The following is a 6,044-nucleotide window of genomic DNA, read 5'->3' on the forward strand; positions in this document are numbered from 1 at the left end:
TCAAGTGTGTTTATTTGGAATCCAGACTCCCAATATTTATTATGTGATCCTGTGAACACTGATATTCGAGAGCCAATGAATGGTTGGGAAATTAGTAGCGGAAATCAGGATGTTTACGGAATTAGTTTGAAGAATCTTTGGAAAAAGTGTATACACTTACCTATTCAAATTTTTAAAATTTGATCTGACGCAAAATTTGTCTTTTATTTCCCTCTTCCAAAATATTTGTTGGTGCATCAGAGGAAAATGATCATGATGATTTTCTAATTTTTTGCATGTGGTGTATTTTTTTTCTTTTAAATTTTTTTTAGCGTAACAGTATTCATTGTTTTTTGCACCACACCCAGTGCTCCATGCAATCCGTGCCCTTTCTAATACCTCCCACCTGGTTCCCCCAACCTCCCACTCCCCACCCCTTCAAAACCCTCAGATTGTTTTTCAGAGTTCATAGTCTCTCATGGTTCACCTCCCCTTCCAATTTCCCTCAACTCCCTTCTCCTCTCTAACTCCCCTTGTCCTCCATGCTAGTTGTTATGCTCCACAAATAAGTGAAACCATATGATAATTGACTCTCTCTGCTTGACTTATTTCACTCAGCATAATCTTTTCCAGTCCCGTCCATGATGCTACAAAAGTTGGGTATTCATCCTTTCTGATGGAGGCACATAGTGTATATGGACCACATGTGGTGTATTTCACTATCATTTCTACATATTTAAAAAAAATAGAAGTAGGGGTTTGGCAGCAATCCTGCAGACCTCAGCATTACACATTAAACAAGCAGGGTATTTTTAAAGATTTTATTTATTTATTTATTTGACAGAGAGAGATCACAAGTAGACAGAGAGGCAGGCAGAGAGAGGGAGGGAAGCAGGCTCCCCGCTGAGCAGAGAGCCTGATGCAGGACTCGATCCCAGGGCCCTGAGATCATGATCTGAGCTGAAGGCAGTGGCTTAACCCACTGAGCCATCCAGGTGTCCCTTAACAAGCAATTTTTACTGTCCTATCCTTAATTGAATAGTTGTGGACCATTGGTCCAAGGATATCTCCTGTATTGTTTTCCCAAAGGTAACTTGGTAAACTCCATGGGAGTAGAGATCTGTCCTGCTTTGTTCAAACTCCATATTTAGAACTCTTCAGAGGTTTAGCAATGAGGAGATGTTGAATCATTGCTGATTAATGTTTGTTGAATAAGTTAATGTATTCAATTATACTTCCATTGATTTTTAATGGGGAAATAGACATTACATACCTTAAATAATAAGCCAAACATAGTATTTAATGGTGAAGGAATGATATGTCACCTCTTTCAGAGTTTCTTAGACATGATCAGTTATGCCTTCATATGTATATGGCTCAGAATCTTGTTCTGAACAAAAACCTTAAAGAGCAGTGCCTCATGAATGACTCTGACCTTGCTTTTTTAGAAGACTGGGAAGGGGAAATGGATTATTAAGAGTCTCTTTTGCATATACCATCTCACTTATTCACAATGATCACACAGGAAGCCTTTCTAATTATATAGAAATTATAGATCATCTTATAGATGAGGAAATGGAGCCTTCGTGTAGCTCATAATGGCAAGATGCAATTCAGGCCCCTTTGACTTCAAAGTCCTTCTCATCTACCATAACCTCCTTTTGTACATTGGCAAGGGCAAAACCCAGTTAGTACTGTCAAACATCCGTGAACATCTATTTACAGAAGGCCCTCTTGTGCACATGAAATAGAATTACAAGAAATGATCCAGAAACTCTTCAGTGGATGGATCGGCATATTAGAGTAACGGAGCCTCTGTCACAAAAAATAAATTATGTCCAAGCCAAGTAAGTATAATGGGAGTGACTGTGAATGAATGAGCAGAATTACTGCTTTAAATAGTACAGGATTTAGATGAATTCTTAGGGAAGTCTAATAAGTCAGTCTACCAATGATAAGCATTTACTGAGAACCTGCTTCCGAGGTCTGCAAGTGGCACCAGCTTGGGCCTAGAAGGGCTTGGGGAAGGTAGTGGTTGATTACCTCCCTTGAAGAACTTTGTCAGAAGGCAGGCAAGTGAGGAAAGTGAGTTATACCAGATCATGTTCACCCGCACAGGTAAAGCAAAGATGCTTAGAGCCTAAAGAGATCTAACCAGTGAAGTCCTATGCCTTTGGCCACATGCCAAGGGTAGGTTCTTTCAAGGACCAGGAGACCTATATCATGTCTTAGGAGGCAAGTGACCAACGGCAAAACCAGTTACATATTTTGTGCAAAATGAAAACACCAGGCTCTTGTTCAAAACTGATGAAGAATTTCAAAGACAGCAACTGCAGAACACTAAACCAAGTTTGGGGCCCTTTTAGGAACTTGGTCTGACGCAGCTATGCAGGTTGTACACCTGTGAAGCTGGCCTTGACCTAAGTGAAAATACTTAACAGGAGCAAATCTTGCAAGTTAATGCAGAACATAGAAGAAAAGAGCACAATGTTAGCAAGGCAAGAATATTTCCCCTACAACACAAAATGTATACAAGCTAAGAGGGCACAAAGCCTTGATAGAAGTGATAAAAAACTTTTCATAAGAGCCAAAAGGACTAACCTTCAATAAAGTTGTCCCTAGAGTTGTCTAGGCATCTTTATTTACAATGTCTAATTTATTGCTCTCTCAAATATTGCAGGGCATAGGTAAGCTATCGCTACAGATTGGGTTCCGTGGGAAGCAGGCTCTGAGACAGATTTATTAGGTAATGCTCTTGGCAACAGCACATGCAATAGGAGTGGGAAATGGGCAGGAATGGGAAGAGGGAGAAGTTGAGTTGTGATTCAAAGACCCATGTCCCTCCACAGGGAACTCTGAAATTGGGATGTCCCTTCAGAGTTGTTTGATTTTTGTCTTAAATGAAATGAGGCCTTTATTATTTCACAAACCAAAGCAAGGTGAGGAAGCCAGATCATGAGTCACGGGTTGGTGACATGGAGGTTGGAAAAATCCATCGTGAGCATCACTGAAGAACAATATTCATGAAGGTGAATCTCCTCTGCAGGTGGCCTGCAGAACTGAGATACGGTCCTTTAGGGTACAACTGGGTCAGGGATGTGCCCTAATTAGAGAAAAAGGAACAGGTTCCCATAAAGGCTCATGCTGCTCATTATTTTCTCTAGAGAGAGCACAGATGTCTACTCTCCTGAACAGGTTGGGAGTGACTAATGCACACCATGGAGACCTGGCAGGTAGTAGAGCTGAGATGACTTTTGCCATAGTAACTGACAGTGACAATTTTGGGAAGCGCTCCAAGCAAGTTAGGAAGTATAAAACAACTGTTGGATGCTTCTTTCCACATATCTATGTGGAACTTGTGAGGGAAATTTCCCCACTGTGTGTATTCCAATGTACGAGTTTCAACTTCAGGAACGTATCTCCCTCATAAAGGTTCTCCTTCAGTGTTATTATATTGAATAAGGAGAGAACATGTTCCCTGCATGTCTATGGCTTTACTTCATGTGAACTTTCCTGTGCCCAGGAAATGAATCAGCTGAAGGCTTTCTCAAATTTACTGCACTCTTAAAGCTTATCTGCTTTGTGAAGTTTGTTTTTAAGATTTATTTATTTGAGAGACTGTGTGCTGCCTGAGTGGGGGGAGTGGCAGAGGGAGAGAGAAAATGCTCAAGCAGACTCCTCTGCTGAGTGCAGAGCCCATCCTTGGTCTGAGGACCCTGAGATTATGATTCTTGCTGAAACCAGGAGCCGGAAGCACAACCAACTGAGCCACCCCCTGCAAGATGTCTGCCCTTGCCTTGTGAAGTTTTTAGTGCTGAACCAGAGCAGACCATTGGCTGAAGACTTCCCCGTGTTTGCCCAGCACAAGATGCCTTCCTGTGTGGTAGTGAATTCGGGTGCTGAATGAGGTTAAACCTTTAGCTGAAAGCTTCCTCATATTTGTTGCACTGGTGAGATCTTTCTCTGGTATGAATTTTTTGGTACTGAGCTAATTGGGCTCTAAAGAATTTCCCACATTCTCTGCACTCATGAGGGCTTTCTCCCATGTGGCCTCTTCTGTGTTGAATGAAGTCACAATCACCAGTGCAGGGTTTCCCATGTACTCTGCACTCACAATGCCTTTCTCCAGTGTGAACTCTTCTGTACAATAAAGTTGGAGCTTTGGCCAAAGAATTCCCCACATTTGCTACACTTAACAAGGCTTTGCCTCAATGTGAATCCAGTGTTGAAGGAAAATGGAGACAAGAGTGAAGAATTTTCCACACTAGTTGCATTTATAAGGATTTTTCCCAATGTGGGCTTTATTTTACTTTTTATTTACTTATTTTTCAAAAAAAAATTTTTTTTAGATTTTTACTTATTTGACAGAGACAGACACAGCAAGAGAGGGAACACAAGCAGGGGAAATGGGAGAGGGAGAAGCAGCCTTCCCGCCCATCAGGCAGCTTGACTCAGGGCTCAATCCCAGGACCCTGGGATCATGACCTCAGCCGAAGGCAGAGGCTTTAACCCACTGAGCCACCCAGGCACCCCAGGTTTATATAGCATTTTCAAGGCACTTTTTCATAGCTACATAGATATCTTGCGCCCCACTTTGACAGTTTAAACTTTAACTTTTTGCCACCCTGGCGTCGCCCTGGCGATTAAGTGAGATTTAGGTTTAGAAGAAATTTAACTTTACTTACGTTTCCTTCTGCCTCAGCCTCCTTCAGTTTTACGGTGGGGAGGGCGACCTTAGGCCATGAGGAACTGAGCCATTTGTCTCTGGAAATTGGGCCATTGAAAAGATGGCTTTTTTGTTGTAAATCACCAGGACTTTGGAAAACCAAGGGAGACTCCTGTCTTGCAGGATTGTGATCTCTGCAAGTTAACTATTTGTTTTTCTTTAACATTTGGTCCCCAAGGAGCCACTGTCTAACGGCCCTGGTGGTATATGATTAAGGTGGGGTTTTTTTTCTTTTCTTTTCTTTTTTTTTTTTTTTTTCAGATTTTAGCTAGTTCCTCTTATCTCAAATCATGTATGCCGGCCTTCAGGATGGCCATTCTTATGCTAACCCACTCTTACAGTGCAGGGTGCCAGCTTTTGCTTTGTCAAGATGGTTGTACTTATGTCAGAGCTAGACTAGAGGTGGGTACAGCCTTGTTTTTCTTGGCCTCCACACCTGGAGCTGGTTTCCGGGACTTGTTTTTAAGTCCCCTGGAGGAAGGGGAGCAGGGACAGTTTAAGGGTTAAACAACAAAGTTCTTGTTTAACCTCAATGGAAGCCTCTGGCTAAAATAAAAATATAAACTAGGTCCTTACAGGAGAAAGCTAGGGGTTAGGGCAGAAGGAAGGGCGAAGGAAGAGAGGGAGAGATGCACACTTCCCGCTGAGCAGGGAGCCTGAGGTGGGCTCAATTCCAGATCAGAGCAGATTGCCTGAGCCACGGCAGACCCTTAGCCCCCGCGCCCCCACAGTGTGGACTTTCTGACTCTGAAAGAAGTTAAACCTTTAAGGGAAGTCTTTCCCACATTCACTGCACTCCTCCAAGACCTTTCGAAACCGCCATAGAAACGCAAAAATGGATGGAAATGAAGATATACACACTAATGCTGCAGTAAGACTTGACTTTGAACACCTTTTTTCTTCCTCATTCTTGAGCCTCCCCCTCCCCCTCCCCAGTTTTCCTGTAGAATCCTTTGTTCCACAAACTTGGTGTCAGTGTTGCCCTCTGGCGGGCTTGAAGTATATATACACTTAGAAATGAGGTTGAGGGGGCGCCTGGGTGGCTCAGTGGGTTAAGGCCTCTGCCTTCAGCTCAGGTCATGATCCCAGGGTCCTGGGATCAAGCCCCACATCGGGCTCTCTGCTCAGCGGGGAGCCTGCTTCCCCCTTTCTCTCTGCCTGCCTCTCTGCCTGCTTGTGATCTCTGTCTGTCAAATAAATAAATAAAATCTTAAAAAAAAAAAAAAAAAAGAAATGAGGTTGAGATGTCCTTCCCAGCGCCGGTCGTTGAGACTGTTAGGTTTCCCCCCAAAATGGGTATCCCAATAATGGGTCCGTGATTAAAGGAGCGAAACGGATA

Source organism: Mustela nivalis (assembly GCF_964662115.1).
Source record: "Mustela nivalis genome assembly, chromosome: 4".
Classification (NCBI taxonomy): domain Eukaryota; kingdom Metazoa; phylum Chordata; class Mammalia; order Carnivora; family Mustelidae; genus Mustela; species Mustela nivalis.